The sequence below is a fragment of the Poecilia reticulata genome, linkage group LG22 (genome assembly GCF_000633615.1).
Source record: "Poecilia reticulata strain Guanapo linkage group LG22, Guppy_female_1.0+MT, whole genome shotgun sequence".
NCBI classification, from domain to species: Eukaryota; Metazoa; Chordata; class Actinopteri; order Cyprinodontiformes; family Poeciliidae; genus Poecilia; species Poecilia reticulata.
The window spans coordinates 1,324,504-1,333,400 of NC_024352.1; the positions used below are offsets into that span (position 1 = coordinate 1,324,504).

General features: G+C 41.5%; 1 pseudogene; it reads right to left on the reverse strand.

Annotated features, from left to right (window-relative positions):
• Nucleotides 1-4,332: 4,332 nt before the first annotated feature.
• The window catches only part of LOC103458245 (uncharacterized), a 28,421-nt pseudogene continuing 23,856 nt past the window's right edge, over nt 4,333-8,897 (reverse strand).

Here is an 8,897-nt window from a genome sequence, read left to right on the forward strand (position 1 = left end):
ATCTTTATTAAATGTTTATTTTCCAAAGAATTTTTAAAAGTACTATATTAAATAAAGTACCTTTTTAATATTAATTACAAATAACTCTTAAGAAGTTAAAGAAGTACTCTGTGAGAGTTAATATTAAGATCTAACACTGACTTAGTGTTAGTGAGTGTTAAATTATTACCTCCAGCAGATTTGATATCTGACACTTTATAAGAGTTCAGGTACTAACTCTCCAAAAAGAGTTAAATTAACWCTTTCTGGTGTGGACCCATATAGACACTTTAAAAAGTGTTGAAATCAAATCTGACAGAGTTAATCTGGGCCTCCTGGATTTGCTGTGAACCATATGCATGTCTTGATGCATATTTTTTCTTAAAATAAAAAACAAAAAACAAGACAGGTGAAAATGTGTTTGTTTACCCAACAGAGTAGCTGTCTATTGTAAGGTATTTGTCCAAACAAATACATTTTCAGTTTTTTCTCAGTTGACCTTCCTCTTGAGATACCTCCTGACATCAGGCTTCTTTTGTGGGAACCAGATTTATTTTACTTTCTTTAGCTGCTAGACTTTTCAAATCCATACAAATTACCTGTTTTGATTATTTGGGAGCTACAGCATCATTAGTCAGGCCTATAAAGAATAGAAGAGGGGCTTTGAACCTTTATTTACCTTTGCTTTTCAGCTTCCTAATTATACTTTCTTCATTAATGCCCTTGGACCGGAACATCAACAACCCAAATACACTGAGAAATGAAATGCATGGGAGACATATTTTGGATTTGATCATGGATCTGTCTTGATCTAATGATTATCCTTTACAGGCTGATGGACTGCCAATGTAAACCTCAGGGTAATACAACACAGAAACCCCGGAACAAGAAGAGACATCAAATTTAAAACTGGTGTTTGCATCTTTTAGCTATTCAGCAGGATATCCTGCTCTGTGATGCACTGTAAAAAAAAAAACAACAGTTATAAAGCTGGCGTAGATAGGTTTCTAGATTGGTGTGACTCCCATAAACGGCAGATTAACATTAAACAGGTCACATTCTTAAAATATTTAGSTGTGTACATAAATGGTGATATTAGATGGTGCACACATGTGGCAGGTGTGTGCAAAGGTCTTCATTTACTTAGAGGGCTCTGACTCTTTGATGTTTCCAAAATGACTGGCAAATCTGCTGGGTTGCCTTAGACAGAAAGCCTTTTAACCATATATTCATATAGTTACCATATAACCATATAGTTCATATAACTCAGTTGAACTGACATTTTTGTTACATGCTTTGARACACCATGTGTTATGAATTTGTGCTATATAAATAAACTGAATTAAATTAAATTGAATTTGGTGTCATGGTAGATAGGTTGCATTAATAAAATTTGATCATCTGTCTGCACGACCTTTAACTTTTTATATTATTTGATTGGGTACTTAAGCGTTCAGCTTGTGTCTGCGCATTTGTTTGTATGCATTTAAGAGAGAGTTCATTCAGGACACTGCCACTTGTACTTGATCTTTTTTTTATAGAATTTTCTTTCCATCTATTATTAGTTTTTCAGTGGAGATAAAATAAAATAAAATGTCATTCTGCAGGTGTAAAAATCTGGATAATTTATCATAGTTTTAWTTTTTTTCCATCTCAACAACATGGCAGTTTTAAATGTGGTGTGAAGACATTTCAAAGTCATTGTTTACTTTATCTTTTAAAAATGGAATGGTAAGTTTTTAAAAGTAGTAGTCCATAGGTTGTGAAAAAAACATTGGAATTTCACCAAGATGAATGTTTCCTGTCCAAACCCACAACAAGCAAAGCCTGCGTGGGAGAGGCAGCATATCTGAATATTTCTATGGGGGCCGTATTAATCCGGAGATTGCTCTCATTAAACTCTGCAAATACAAAACATTGCATTGACTAGGTTCTGAGACCGACTCCAATCAAATCTGCCGTTTTTGCTTTTGGTTCCTGATCCTTAATGAAAGAGAAGGACGACTTAGTGTCACAGAAAGTAAGAAGTGATTAATACACTGAGGTGTGCTGCTTTGTTCCTCGTTTGAACATTACTGTGAGCAAGCTTAACCCTACTCTGCCTTAACATGCTGCGTTAGCCGTGCCTAGCTGTGCTTGTCTGGGCAGGGAGAAGGCAAACACTTTGGAAACAAGAGTGTTTCAGTGCGGGATAAGACACTCTGGCACAAAAKAAACATCTTTTACACCTAGCCTGAGGGCCCAGGCACTGTTTGATTGACTCAACATGAAAACCTCCATGAGTGTGTGATTCGGTTCTTTCTTTTTCACTTTGATGGAATTGATCAAATTGGTGACACACCCAAAACTAAGAGTTTTATTGTAGGCTTTCAACTGGGAGAGTAGAAAAAAAAGGTTTTCAGTGTGTTGGGTTTTTATTTGCCTTGACATCAATTTAAGGAGAATGAAAAGCATTTGAAATCTCATGATCCTCAACTAAATTCCTCAAATGTTAAAACCTTAAGCAAAAAAAAGGTCCTGTTGTTTGGTTACTAAGCATGCATTTGATTTGCTGCCTCTCATGGTTAATTTTTTAAAGTGCAGTACTTTAATATGATGAAAAAGGAACGTACCATTATTATGACTGAATAAAAATACTGATGTCTTCTTTTCTTATAACTTATCATTTGACCATGTATATAAGTTGACTCCCCTGAAATGTAGCTATTTTGTAGTCATAATCACCACTCCAAAAGTTTGTATCTTAGTCTCTCCACATGCAGGTTGATTACAAGTTCAGTTAGCCAGGTCTCAATCTTGGGGGGATAAATCAGACTTCCACAATTTCTTTCTCATACAGAGTTAGARCAGTACGTATGTTACAATCCAGATTCTCCAGGGTGTTGAAGCACCYTAGCAGAGCAGTTTCAGGATCTGGTGTGACAATGATTATAAACACAGATGAGAACCACTGAAAAATAAGAGACCAAAAATAATTTTGGGCAAACCCAAAAAAGATGTGCTAAAGTACTTTCTGCTGCCTGACCTTTATTGCACAGTGATTTTATTTAAGTAATTAATGTAAGCTTTGAACTACTTGGTACTTGTAACCAGTCCACTGTGTGCACAATTATTAGGCAAGTTTGGTTGCAACCAAAGCCTTGCAGAGAAGGCTTTGGTTGAAAGCTTTCTCTGCATCTGGATGTAACCCTGGTTAACAAAACCCTCACCTAATATAAGCCTTTTCATTAAAAAATATTTAGTTGCCTATAAATAGGCAAATAAATAAATAAACAAATAAATAAATAAATAAATAAATAAATAAATAAATAAATAAATAAATAAATAAATAAGTCTTAAAATAGTTAAAAATGAAAAATAATAATTACAAACATTAGGAGTGCTGTATTTCATGTTATGATATTTTATTTGGTTTCAAAACCAAATAACTTTTATTTTGTCAGAAGTTAAAACAGTTAAGTGTGAGTAAAATTTCTTATTCTGAAGGGTCACAAAATGGATAAGATGTACAACAGTTTAAACTTTGATCAATGTGCAAAAAGACCGTGCTCTGCAACATTAAAACATGGATCCAACAACTGCGACTATATCAATTATAGCTCTTCTTCTCTTCAGCGTGTAGTTTCTGGTGGTGCAGCTCTGTGCTGCCTCCAGGAGAATGGGACATATCGTCCGAAAAATTTCACTCATATGGCATTTACTATGCAAACCAGAGCTTTAAGAACAAAAGTTCCAGATCCTTTTAATGCCATACAAATGGGACAGAAACACTGATATTTTATATAGACCTGTCTACTGATTTAGATATTAATATCCTTACTGTACACACATTACAAAGAACAAATCTGGTTCTTAATCAAATCCTAATGAGTTAAATAGAAAGTGTCATGGAGTCACTTAACAGCCTCATGACATTAAAACTGACATGAAAATAACAAAGAAATAAATATATAAAATAAAATCTAATTATAAACATAAATAAGTGCTGAGTTCCTTACTTTTATGGTCTGTAGAATATATCATTCCAAACACATCACTTAAATTTTCGCTTTATGGTACATGTTCTTCACATTCTTTATTGACTGTATATAAAATATATTTTAAATGTAACTGGAGATATGACATAATGCAATATTCAATAAAATACAAAAACTTAAATCTTATTGTATAGACTTGGTCATCAAATCACTACGTTGCCTGTAGGAATTTTTAATGTCCAGCAGGTGTCAGTATTGAGTGACACAGTATCGACACAGTGTTGCTATGAGTCGAAACGCCTCACGACGCCTCATTTATCCATCACTACGAATGACTGAAATGCCGAGGTCTGATCAACGTCTRATCAATGTTGAATTAACAGCTGCTTTGCCGCACACCTTCCCTGATTTCTGGGGAGCGAGAGCGGCCTTTATTGATGATTTCTATGACTGCTGTGCTGTCTGAATGAATGAGGATGGATTTTTTTGACCATTCGTGACCTCAAAGGATCGCAGCAATGACGATGGGGTAAAGCTCGGAAAGTGCGGAGGAAGGAGAGCCCGAGGCGTTCTGGAGAGACTTAAACTCGAGCAGGCATTTGTTGGCGAACCATTTTCCTCTGTAATAACCGCCAAAACCAATTGAGGGACYTGCGTCGGTAAAGAGTTGAATGTCTTCGGGGTAGGTGAGGAAATCATTGTAGAAGAAAGAAATTCCGTTCCAGGATGAAAGAAAGTGATGCCACAGGCGCATTTCTAATTTGCAGGAGTGATCGATAACGAGAGAACCGTGAAGGGAGGGGATGCTGGCCGCTTTAGACAGGAGGTGAGAAATGAAGGATTTACCCTGCGGAATGATGCGAATAGCGTAGTTTAGATGGCCGAGGAGAGAAAGCAGCTGTTGTTTAGAACATTTGTGAGCGAGTAAGAAATTAGAGAATATTAAGGTGATTCGGTTGATCTTTTCGGATGATAGGGAAGCTTGGAAGGATGAAGAGTCTAGGGTGATGCCTAGGAACTCTAAAGACATGCACGGACCGACGGTTTTCTCCTCTGAGAGGGGAATTCCCAGTTGGGAAAAGGCTTGAGTTAGGGCGTTAAGACCGGAACGAGGAGGGGAAGATGGAGGAGTGACTACCAGGAAGCCGTCCAGAAGGTGTATGACGCAAGGGAGTTTATAGGYATTGATAAGGATCCAGCAAAGGGCTTCGGACAGGGAATCGAAAATTTTGGGGCTGCTATGGCACCCGAACGTGAGGCGGACGGCGAAGTAAAAAGCACCTTTCCAAACTACGCCGAAGAAGCGCCAGAAATCGGGGTGGATGGGTAGAACTTTGAAAGCGTTAGTGATGTCGGCTTTAGAGAGCCAGGCGCCATGTCCCACTAACCGAATGAGTTTATTGGCATGATCTATGGTTGCATGTTGCATGGAGAAGTCAGGGAACGGAATGATGCTGTTGATACTAGGAACGTGAGAACCATGAGGGGCTGAAAGATCTATGATTAGCCTTGTTTTTACCTGAATATTTACGAGTGGCGATGCCGATGGGGCTGACGCGAAAAGTAGGGAAGGGTGACCTAGAAAAGGGGCCTATCACGAACCCTTTTTTAACTTCTACRGTGAGGAGAGTGTCGACTGTGTCAGGATCTGAGAGAGAGGATTGAAGATTGTGACATTGGTGGGTGGAATCAGGAATAATTTCTATGCCCGGGTGGAAACCGTGAGTGAAACTATTAATGAGGAAGTTAACAAATTCCCTGTCTGGGTGATACTTGAGAGCAGTTGCAAGAGCTTTCACCTGGACTGGAGTGGAGAGATGGCGGCCTAGTCAGTCTGCTGTAGAAGTGGGATTGTGAGGGCAGGTGTGTCTTGCGTGGGCTCCGCCGCAGAAGGAGCAGGCGTGCAGCAACCTGCAACTGGAGCTTGAGCAGCCGAGGTCATTAAAGTTGTTACAGATCATCCTGCCTCCTTGTTACAGGATGGGGCGACCTCTTTTGTCGGTTCCCCTATGAGTAAGGGTTTTGGCAGAGGGACAGGGTCTGCTGGATTTCGGTATGAGGGAAGGAGGGGGGGCGGCGGTGGTCAGACGATTGGAAGTAGAAGAAGAGCTAGGAGGAGGGCTAGAGCGGAGAGGGATGATGGATGTACAGGCTGTGGCTAGGTGAGATGGAGCGCCGCAAAGATTGCAGGAGAGAGATGCGTGGGCGGCGGAAATGCGGCAGTACAATTCAGAATCAARAGAACCCCAATAGCTGCCTAGGTTAAACTGTTGCAAGCAGCCTGCTGCTTGGTTGGCGAACAGAATGTAATATTGATAAATAGTGTCTCTATAAAGAGAAAAAGCGAGAGCGAATTCGACGGGTGTGAGATCTTTGGAGCGGGAACTTAAAGAATTACTAAGTTGCATAGGACCTTGGTTTGTATTAAGTTCTCTAGGCTGACTAAAACAGATCAAAGAAGGTTGAAGGAGAAGTGCTAGATCGACATAATTACCATTCAAAATTTGCTGGCGAAGAGAAGGAGAAATGGGGGAGGGCCGTAGTACGTTAGTGGATGACTGGGCTGGAGGAACTACTGTAGCGAGATTGAATGATTATTAATGTTAGGGAGAGTGTTTGAAGGGAGAGGAAGCAGGGGTAAGGTGTTTGAGAGAGAGGAAGTGGTAGGAAAGAGGTTAGAGGGGAGTGAAGAAGGGAATGAGGAAGAAATCCTGAGGCACTATGCTGAGTTGGATTTCCCGCTACTTGAGAAGAACCAGGGGTCATGGCATTTATGGAAGTGAGGAGAGCTGAAGAAGGGAGGGGGGGGTGAAGATAAGAATGAGATGGCGGGATTTGAGGAGTCTGTGAAGACAAYGAAGCGATTGCCAAAGATAAAAGCTGAGAGAGGTCGGCTAGGCAGGGTGCATTTGGTGGAGGATGTAATACGACCTGGTTCCCGCGAGGGGGAGCTGTTGCTGAGTGCGAGGGCCTCGGAGGCGTGGGCCAGATGACTTCGTCTGGGATGATGGGGGAGGAAGAGGATGCTGGAGAAAAACCCGGACGTCCGGGGTATTCGGATGACGCCGGGGCTGACGTTTGCTGCGGACCTGAGGGAGGAGAGCAATTGAAAGAGCCTCAATTTATTGTCAGAGCAACTGAAGGGGATTCCTTTTTCTTTTAATGAGCAATGGAGGCGGGCAACGGTCCAGCCTTTGAGGAGCTGGCGAGTTGGAACGTCTGGAGAGGGCCACGGAGACGAAGCCAGGTTGGTGTTCTGGAGCTGCGGCGTTTGGGAATTGTGTCTGGGACCGGGAGAACGAGGGCGTCGGCTGGACCCCCGGCGAGTCCCTCGGCCGTCGATGTGACGTTGATGGATGGACCACGGTTGGACGAGGTGCTGCTGAAGACGAGGAATGAAGCTGGGTTTGAGGGTCGAAGATCACGGAACGAAGGCGTTTGGAGCCGGAGGCTTGTCTTGTGACCTGGGGAGGAGAGGTTGAGGCAGCTGGAGAAGGGTCGAAGAGGTCATCCGAGTCGGAGTGGTCGGGCTGGAGAGTAAGAGCGTCACTGCAGTACCCTGCCGTACCCCCTACTTTCACCCCCTGGTTGAAACCCTAACATTGATTCAACATACCGACCACTTTTAACGTTGAACCAATGTTTCTGGCTGACATTGATTCAATGTTGTTTCAATCATTCTGTGCTATCTGGGTACGTACAATTGATTTATTGGACACAATAGATCTTTTTTTTCCTAAATGTTATTAATAGTAAAGAGGGTTAGATAATAAAAGAAAATAAACAATTGTTCTTTTCTGTTTTGCTTAAAGGAAAATCTCAGTGCGTACAGCTTTACAGCTGCAGGCGTACTGTGCTCAGCTACTGTCAAAAGTCCAAAATACGCACAAAAGAACTATGCCGAGGATAGATATGACAAAAATCACGACTGTCCATCCATCCATCCATTTTCTGTACACCCTTGTACCTTAGTGGGGTCGGGAGGGTTGCTAGTGCCTATCTCCAGCTAACGTTCCGGGCAAGAAGTGGGGTACACCCTGGACAGGTCGCCAGTCTGTTGGTCAAATATTTGGAACATTAAAAAATAGATGTCGAATATCCTCCAGCAATGCCAGTTTAGAGCAGCAGGACAACCTAATGGTTCCAGTGCATCATCACGTTTCGGCGCAGCAGCTCCGCGCTATCTGGATGTTGTGGGTCTAAAACCAAAAGGCAGCGCAGATTATATTTACTGCATGTTTCACAAATTGTGCGGGAAAGAGATGATTTGAGTGGGACAGATAACCAGCCAGACTGCTAACAATATATTTGCATTAAAAACAAAATGAAAAACACCGTGAATAAACTTTAATGTGCTTGTTATTTAATAGACAAAAATGAATATTTATGGCTAGTGATTGCTGATTGCCTTTTTAAGAGCAAAGAGCGGGGGCGGGGGGGACAAATTCACACAATTATTTTTCGACCTGAGCAAAAATGATCTGCTCTGGGCAAAGTGTGGGTGAGCATTTGGTCCAGGCCGTAAACGGACACGGGCCCGATGTCTCTYTTTTTTTTTTTTCATCCCAACGCCATTAGAAAGAAAACATCATCACAGTTCTATAAAAGGTGACAAATACAGAAATCTCATTAAATTTTTAGGCAGAATTGGTTCAGATCTGGAGTCAAAGCCTTTTTTCAGATGTCAGACAGGTTCATGATCCCAACCCGACCCGAAGCTGCCGCATGTGCATAACAGTCATAACAGTCACCTTTGGGTGACTGTTATGATCTGGAGCCTTAGATTTGGTCCAGATCTCAGTGCTGTAGGTTTTACCTGTACCTCTGTTTGCATATAAACACAGAGAGATGTCAGTCACAGATTGTCAGAGTTGCGTGCAGCCTGTGTAAATGTCTGGCGGGACCAGTGGATGGGCTGGGCAGGGCCATAAAGTGGTGGGG